The 8712-nt window shown below is 37.8% G+C and overlaps 1 long non-coding RNA gene across 1 annotated transcript; it reads left to right on the top strand.

The window, feature by feature from the left end:
- The first annotated feature begins 2256 nt into the window (after positions 1-2256).
- Positions 2257-7354, top strand: LOC134171095 (uncharacterized). The gene is made up of 3 exons (XR_009967476.1): positions 2257-3612; positions 4213-4571; positions 7237-7354. It is a non-coding gene; the product is annotated as an uncharacterized LOC134171095 (long non-coding RNA).
- The last annotated feature ends 1358 nt before the right edge of the window (positions 7355-8712 follow it).

The raw sequence follows: 8712 nt of genomic DNA on the forward strand, positions 1-8712 counted from the left end.
TTTGTTGAAATAACCCTTTTATTTATTTAATACAAAATATTCCATACAAATCTAAGAATTTCATTTTGCTCTCTTCTTGTTGTACGTATGGGTTTACATCATCATAATCCCAGACACCATACAGAGCTATAAGAATATAGAGTATTACATGGCTGGCAAATAGCAGAGAAAGTTCTAAAGCTTGTCCCTGGAAAAAATTTCCAAAGAGGCACCAGTACCCACCTTTGTCTCTTATTTTACTTGCATATTAATGCCCCCTGAATTTCTGAAATGAATTCTAAAATATTTACTACATTAGCATATCAAGTTTGATTCCTTATATAAATTATTTAAATTATTATTTATTGTTATTTAAATTTTTATATAATTAATTATTATTTTAAATTATGTCAGTTCTACATTAGCAGTAACAGATTATTATTTTATTGCAACTGAACCTGTTGGCTTACAAAAAAGATCTCATTTTAAAACAGTTCTAGGTCTATACATCGATGTCAAATGTGTTATTATATTTCTTCCCCATTTCTCAGTTAAATAAAACTTCCTCCTAACAACAAAATGATAGTATAATTCAGTCACTTTTACCCCTTCTAATTAAGTGGACCTCTCAAGTCTAATTTCCTGCAAATTTAAAAATCCCATTTGTGTGAATACAGTGAGAGAAGGTCAACAACAGGAAGTGAGAACATTTTATTATTATTATAACATGGAAAACTCTGTGTTTCCCTCTAACATAGTTTAACTCTGCAGCAGCGATGAGCTTTCATCTGGGCATCCCATGTGTAAGGAATGATTTAGGGGCTGTACCTTTCAGTCAGAAAGATGAATTTCATAAATTTTAAATGGAACCCTACAAAATTTATTCAACAAAACTATTTGTTGAATTGCCACATAACTCTGAAGTAGCTACAGCTTAATTTGTTAGCAAGCTTATTTTCTTCCCTTGAACCCCAATAAAACATGTGCAAGTCATAGGTCCAGCCACAAAGAACTTTTAAAACAACCTTCTGGGTGATACCAGAACAAACTAGTCCTCTGCACCAGAACTAACTAACTTGCTTGCTCCAGAAACATCATGTTACTTGTACTCAGAGATAAAAACTGCAGGACTTGAAACATTTAGTTGCAACTTTCAACTACAGAATGCTCTAAAGACTCAACTTTCTTCTCTTTTCCTGTAATATGATGCAGTTTAAAAAGGCCTAAGTCTGTCAGAAGGTACCAGGGAGATAGTGACTAATGGTAAATAGGGCCTATGGAGGATATTGCAGGGGAGTTAAACTTTTAGTCTAAAAAAGCTCTCAGTTTCTTCAAATCCAGGTTCTCAACTCCATCAAACTTTCTAAAGCCATTTTTATCATAAAGTAAAAAAGCAATCAAGAGCATTGTTTGTATCAGTAGTGGTAGTTCTTTCAATAGAAGATCTTGTCTAGTAATGTGGTGGACAAAGTCATATGCAAAGTGTCTTTTAGCAACTAATGGTTGCAGTTTCTTAAAATCCTTGTCCTGTATTTTAAAATAATGCTGTTACTGCAGGAAAATACAAATTGAGAACTCCACTTGGCAATCAAGCTGGTAAACCAAGCGGTTTTAGTTCTGTAAGGAAAGAGCTCCAACCTCAAATGTGAATTAAAATCAATGTAACCTTAACCTGCAGAAATAGAAAACTGTAAAGAACAAGCATTAGAGTAACTTTGAAAGTAGGACAGTAACTAATGTAGAATTCAGCATGATATGATGTTTCTTAAAGGTAAAATTGTGGTCATGCTGAGCTGTATGATTGACAGTGGAAAGTATCTTTGGACTACTCAAAGATCAATTTTAACTGGAAGTTGGGAAAGTAACTTTTGGTAACCAAAAGTTTATGCCTGAAACAAACTCAAAATAGTGATCAAAATCACAGGATTCAAAGGTTTGAGGTGACCTTAAAAAGTCTTGTAACACATCCTGTTAGACAGGATCAGCTATACATAACCCATTACTGATATGTCTAAACTGTTCTTGGACCTTCAGTGACTGAAAATTCAGTTTTCCATTGCTAGCTATGTTCCAAATATTATTATTCTGAACTTAAAAAAGCTCTTTTCTTTTTTGTACTTGCAGAATAAATGTACTTGTTCTTGATGTGTTTTTTCCCAGATATGGAGATAAAGTCTTTCCCTTCCTTTGCAGTTACTTTGTTAAGAATGAAAGGCTGTTGTAAACTTGCTTTGTGTTTCACTCTACAAACTTGAAGAATTTCAATTTAGCTTTTGTTTGTTTTTTAATAAAAAATGTTTTCCAGACATTGCTATTGGAGTCCTGCCAATTGGTTTATGTTTTTATTGTAGTATGGTACTTAAACTGAACACATTACCTTGGAAGCGTTTTTTTTATTTATTAATAAAGCCAACATTTTGCTTCCTGTGTCTTATAAGAATTTATCTTTTTTAGTTTTTGTTTTTATCTTTTAAGAGCATTCTCTTCGTTATATTTAGATATACTGCTTGAGAAAAAGAGTTGTTACTCTGGAATTTTCTGGATGTAGCCTCTTCTGTAGTTTGCTACAGCTCTCATCTGGTTTGTGTATGTAGCTTTTATGCCACATTTGAACCTGGTAACATACAGCAACCAGGAATGCTGAGAGAGTCCCTCAGCTGCAGTGATGTAGGTTCTGCAACAAATTCCTTGTTCTTACAGGACTCTCACTCAGGTAGTTCAATTTTCAGAAGAGTGCACTGCCCAGAGAGTCTTCTGATTTTACTGTTTCAGCACTCTAAAAATCAAGGTACATGGTGAGGATCCAGTACAAGGATCATTAACCACAGGTCTCTTTAGTGGTCCTTTTAGAAGCTGCAGCATAAACTCCTATTGAAAGCTCCTCTAAAATCTCAAAGCATGACTAAAAGTCATTGCTAGAGAAAAACTAAAAACTGATTTCATTTTTCTCTTTTCCAGTTAGCCAATTTGATTCTGATGAAATTGAGGTATTGACAGCTGATTTCATGATTTATAAAATGAGAAGCTGCCTCAAAACTAATGAATTTGTGACCACTCCATCTATCACTTACCTACTTCCCTCCTGAGCCAGTCTTGACTACAGACCAGCTGACAGAGGGAAGCTCTTTTTGTGATAGTATGAGCAAATATGCATAGAAATAAGAAAGGTCCATCAGAGATGTAATTTTCATGTTCTGGACAGGGGAGGCTTTAAGCATTTTCTTACATAAAGAACTCAGATTCTAGAATAAGCTGTACAGCAATACTGGTCTTGATTTTTTATTTTTTTTTTAATAATGGAAAATTTTGTTCCGTAAGAAAGAGATTATATCCTTCAAATATTTCTAGAGTCCTTGAAAGAAAAACCTTGCTGGGATGCCGGTAAGAAGGGAACTTTATAAACCTGTGCAAATCACTGTCCTTGCTCAAATCTCTTGTAAAAAGTTGAAGATGCACTGATATCTACCAAAAAAAAAAAAAGATCAACAACAGGACAAACTCCCAGTTTGCTGTGATTCTTGCCTGTCATGATGCCAATACTCTGTCTCACTGTTATTTCCCTAATCTGTCCATCCTTATCTGCTGTATCTCATCTAATGTGCAGATGTTAGGCTCTGTGGGACAGTGTCCTGGGTTCAGCAGTAGCAGTCATTTTTCCCCTTCTTGGTAGCTGGTGTAGTGCAGTGTTTTGACTTTCAGCTCGGGAACAGAGCTGATAAGAAGGATGTTTTGGTTTGGCCAAGGACTTTGTGAGCCTCATGCTCTGCCAGGGAGGAGGGGGAGCCAGGGGGAAGCAGAGACAGGACACCTGACCCAACTTAGTCAAAGAGGTATTCCATACCACAGCACGTCATGCCCAGGATGTAACTGGGAGTTAGCTGGAAGGGCTGGGAGTCTGCAGGGTTGGAGGAGGTATCGGTCAGAGCTTGGTCGGGCTTCCGGGTGGAGCTCGTTTCTCTTGGCCGGTGGTATCGTATTCTCTTCCCTTGTTATTTTCCCTTATCATTGTTGTAGCTGATAGTAGCGGTGGTGATTTGTTGCTGGACTGTTTTTGTCTCAACCCGTAGGAGTTGCACTCTCTCGATCCTCCTCCCCGTTCCTCCGGGAGCGGGGAAGGGGAGAGCCCCGGTGCGGGGAGGCAGACACGGAATTGTTGTCAGCTCGGCACCACTCACTGGGAGTGAGTGAACAAGCTACCTGACTGGGTTTAAACCACGACAGACAGGAATTAAGTTTTTATACTATGATTGTGCTTGGGATGTCCCATGAAATATATCAAAAGGTGCTACAGCAATATGACTGATAGCAATCCTCCTGTTGCCTGTTTTCTGTAGTTCTGCCATGCAGCCAATGTACTCCCAAATTGTTCTCAATCAGAAATGATTTCAGCACGAGAAATTCCTTCAGTTACATTGCGTAGGAAAATATGATCTTTCACAGTAATCTTCTTTACACTACTGCAATCTGTTGTAATTGAACAAGGCTGCTTATGACCAAGACCCTGAGCATCTCAGTTTCTCTCTGAGTTTGGACCTGTTTTGGCTGAGGGAAGGACCAGGAAACCTCAGGAGGATTCTTCCACTCCAAATTATGTAAGTCTACTCTACGACTGCCTTTTTTACTTTTAAAATATTTCTTCATTTTTATTCAGAGAAATTTTACTCAGTGGGTTGATATGTTTTCCTTTTCTAGGCAAAGATGTGCTGGTGCTTGGAATGGTTGCTTCACTATTTAGTCTCTTTTCTGCTCCAAAGAGCGACACAGTGGTCTAATCTTATGGTTTCAAAGACCTGAGGGTCCCTAATGCCAGATCCTCAGATCCTTTCATGACTGACTCAGCCCTTCACTTTTTGGGAAAAGTATCCTGCAGTTTTCTGTGTATGTATTTTTCAGCTGTCACCTTAAAAACCCAATGCTTTAACCATTTGGACACTACACCACTTTTTCACTACATCCTACTACTACATGGCTTTCTGTATGCATTTTGTAGTTAAGTGTCAGCACTGGTCCAACAGTATATGCTTCTCAAAACATATAGACCCCCCCACACCCCTTTACATAGATAAGTTTGGTAGCATGCTTGAGTAAGTGGGATAAATAAAAAAAATGATAGCATATTACTGGAAGTTTTTGAAGAAAGGTAAGAAGCAACAGTGACTGGCCTTAAAAGGATCATTTTTCTTATCAATCATTTATCAGGCAAAATATCAGAAAGGATTAAAATAAAGAACCTTGAGAACCAATCAAAATCCAAACTTATTCTGCATGCCAGCAGAACAGCTAATGAAGGGCTTTTTGAGGACTTTTGCTTGGGATCCTTGGGGTCCCTGGGATCCCTGGGATTAAAAAGAAGAGTGAAAAACGAAATTCTGCTTGCTCCAGTAGTGATCTTCAGACATTCCTAAAATGTCTTGGCTCAAGCTGCTTTGCAGCCATTGCACAAATTTGACTTGGAAACATTATTAATGACTTGACCTTCATTTCAAGTTTACTTTGTGCTCGCAAAAGCAGTGGGTACTGGCAAGGAATATTGTTTTATTCTTAGTGGCAATTAGGTTGCTCAGTAGCCCTAGTGCAGTTTACAAGGGGGAAGTCCTGTCTAACCATCAGTAAACTGCACTCAGAACACTTATGGCATTTATGGACTGTAATCCTTGCACCCTCCATGATCCTCTGTTTGTTCTCGGCAAAAGCTTTACATGCTCCAAACTACTACTGGGTCAAAAATCTCAAGTTTGCAGCAGCAAAGAGCAAATCTAACACCCTCATTGTGAAAAGTAAGCTAAAAATGTCCACAGAATAAGACTGTCTATACTGTAGGATATAAAACAGTCACGTAGTTGCCTCACAGCAGCATTATCATCTTTTAGGAGGATGTGCATATTCTACCAAATCCCTTAGGACTACTTGCTGTGAAAGAAGAAAATATGAAAACTGTAAGAAACAAGAATAAATAGACTGGTGTTTTAAAATGGTCTGGCTGTTTCTGGCAAGAAGATTTTACCCTGTATTCTCTGCACACTAGCAGAAAAAGCACAGGAAGAGGCAGAGCATCTCAGCTGTGTTACTGTGAAAGATTCTATGGCTGCATTCTTTATCCCTTTGTAGGATTTAATTAAAAAAAAACCCAACAAACCCTTCCTAATGTCTGTGACATCCAGATGATCAGGTTGCTCTGGTAGCAGCAGCATGAATGTAACTTGTTGCCGTGAGGAGCACTTATGTATGTTGGGCTCTTGTCCTAGCTGAGCCCCCTCTCTCAAGCTTGTTTTGTCAGTGTGTAGCATTCGTACATGAAGATGTTTTGCAGTTTCTGTTTCTGTGAGGTGCAGAATATACTGGTAAAATATTTAATTGTTCTCTTTGTTTTATAATTTTTTATCATTTTATAGACACATATCTATACAGCCATATCATAACTGGATATAACTATACCTTTGTATGTATGTACATTTATATATACATATGCATACATATACACTAAAGACATACGTATATGGATATATATTTAAAGACTTTAACGATTAACACATTTTTGTCTCATTTTTGTTCTGCTGTAGAGATCTAGCTTTGCTCTGCTTTGAAAATAACTGTATACTGCCATGTTGCAAAGCTTAGAGTAGATGGCCTCTGAAAGACAAAGTATGGAGAGAGAAACAGAATTATAATCTGTTTTGTAAGAATGTTGGGAATGTTTCAGATGGGAAAAATAATTTAATTTTTCTATGCCAATACCTGTCTTACAAACAAAAGCTTTTAATGATTTCTCCTTGCTTTATAAAAGCTTGGTCCTTGGTTAAAATTTACAGTTCCTCTACTGTATCTAATATATGCTTCAGTGCTTTGCTGGATCTGGAGCACTGTGCGATGGTACTCAGGAGAATTTTCTTTGATCTCTAATCTTCTGCCCTAGAGCTTCCCACTCAGCCTTTCTGGAGGATGGTTTCAAATGACTTCTATATTGAAGGTGTTTGTGATTGTTCTTTAATCTTGAGTGTCTCTACCCTGTCTTCAAATTAACCCTTTTAATTTGATCTCCCTTTTATAGAGGATTAGGATTTACTTTTCCATTCTGTCTGAGTGAAAGAAGACGTAAGTACCAGAGTTTATATAACTAAAAATAATATCATATGGTCATTGGGGGGAGTCTAATGCAGATAGTACAGTATATAACTGCAGATGAGCTGTGTAACTGTTTTGTTAGTGTAGAAGGAAAGGCTTAGTTCAGTTAGATTTAATTTCATTTTCTTTATTTAGCACATATTTTTCAAGGTAAGGTCATGAATCCGAGAACAAATATGATACATAAGGAAAAATGCCTGTTTCACATCTTAACAACTTTCAAATTATCTAACTTCTACTGTATAAGATACTGTGTATCTGTCCATGTTATGATGGCTCCTAGTAAGTCCCTGTCACACAGTGAATGAGTTCATTTACAGAATAGTCCTGCCCTGGGTATGGCCTCCACATGAGCATGATGCAGTTGATGATGTAGTTGATAATACGGTCCAAGAAACTAGGCTGTCCAGATCCTTAGAGATGGAAAAGTGGTGGTTCCTGGATCACGCCTGTTTTGTTTTCTGTTTGCTTGCTCCCCTACAGTGGTCTGCCAGTGCTTTTGATTCTTCTGAGCCTGGCTCCCAGCTCCAGGTATGCCAGCCTGTGGGTGGTACTGCTTCTCTGTGGAGAGGCACATCTCATGGTGACTCTTCCTGAGCCACCAAGGCTTCCTTCCATCATTCTTAATGTTTTGCAGAGAACCTTTTATTTCATGATCCAGTGGAAGTCCATGGTGAGAAAGAAACTACAGAAATACTCTAAGGAGCAAGGTCGAGGTGCTATGACAAGGGGGCACGTGGTGGGTGCCAAGATGTGCCGGGAACTTGAAATGTGCCTGATATGCTTGTCAACGTCATTATTGGCAACTTTTCATCTTCACAAAAATTTATCTACAATAGTAATTTCTAGTGATCTGGTAGCCATTTTTTATGTTTTGAGAGAGAAAAACATGTCCTGAAACCAAACCCCCAACACCCCAAACATAAACAATGTAAAAAAACCATGGGTGCAAGCAACTCAAATATAAAGAGGGTAGAAAGATCACTCTACATGTTTTTCTGACAAGTATGTTTTGCGTGTTGTCTGCTGTTTCCAAATATTTTGGGGGCATCATATTGCACTATTTGAATTGCAAGGCCAAATTAAATAAGGAGGAAGTGCTGTACTTTCTGAGGAGGTTTTCTAAATCACTTCTCTCCTTAAATAAACATGTATGTACCACTCATCATGGTGTAAACCCAGAGAGAGGCATTCTAGACCCTGAAAACCGTTCCTCTTCAACTTTCATGCTTACAAGTACCAACAACTCCCTCAGGTTTTCCTTAATACTTGCACCTTTTCCGGCCTGTCAACAGTTTTCAGACATATATTTTCTCCTGAAAGAGTTCAAAAGGGTGGCTTTTACTTGTGGTCTCTCTGGAATTTTTTCAGAGGTGGTGAGCACTTAAAAAATTTACGCATAATCTATAGCAAATCAATATATCAGGCAATGTGTTCATTGCTACTGAGGGAAAAAAATTAAGGTAACAGCTGAAATTCATCATAAATATAACTATTATGTCATACACGTATTGCACATGCACCCAATGTGTCTACGTAAACACATTGGAAAACTGTTTCTGAGACCTTGGTAGCCAAAGTTGTGTCTTGTGCCCATCCCTAGTGATTGAG

This window comes from Pezoporus occidentalis, unplaced genomic scaffold (genome assembly GCF_034315485.1).
Source record: "Pezoporus occidentalis ecotype Australia unplaced genomic scaffold, CSIRO_AGI_Poc_V1 ctg4, whole genome shotgun sequence".
NCBI classification, from domain to species: domain Eukaryota; kingdom Metazoa; phylum Chordata; class Aves; order Psittaciformes; family Psittacidae; genus Pezoporus; species Pezoporus occidentalis.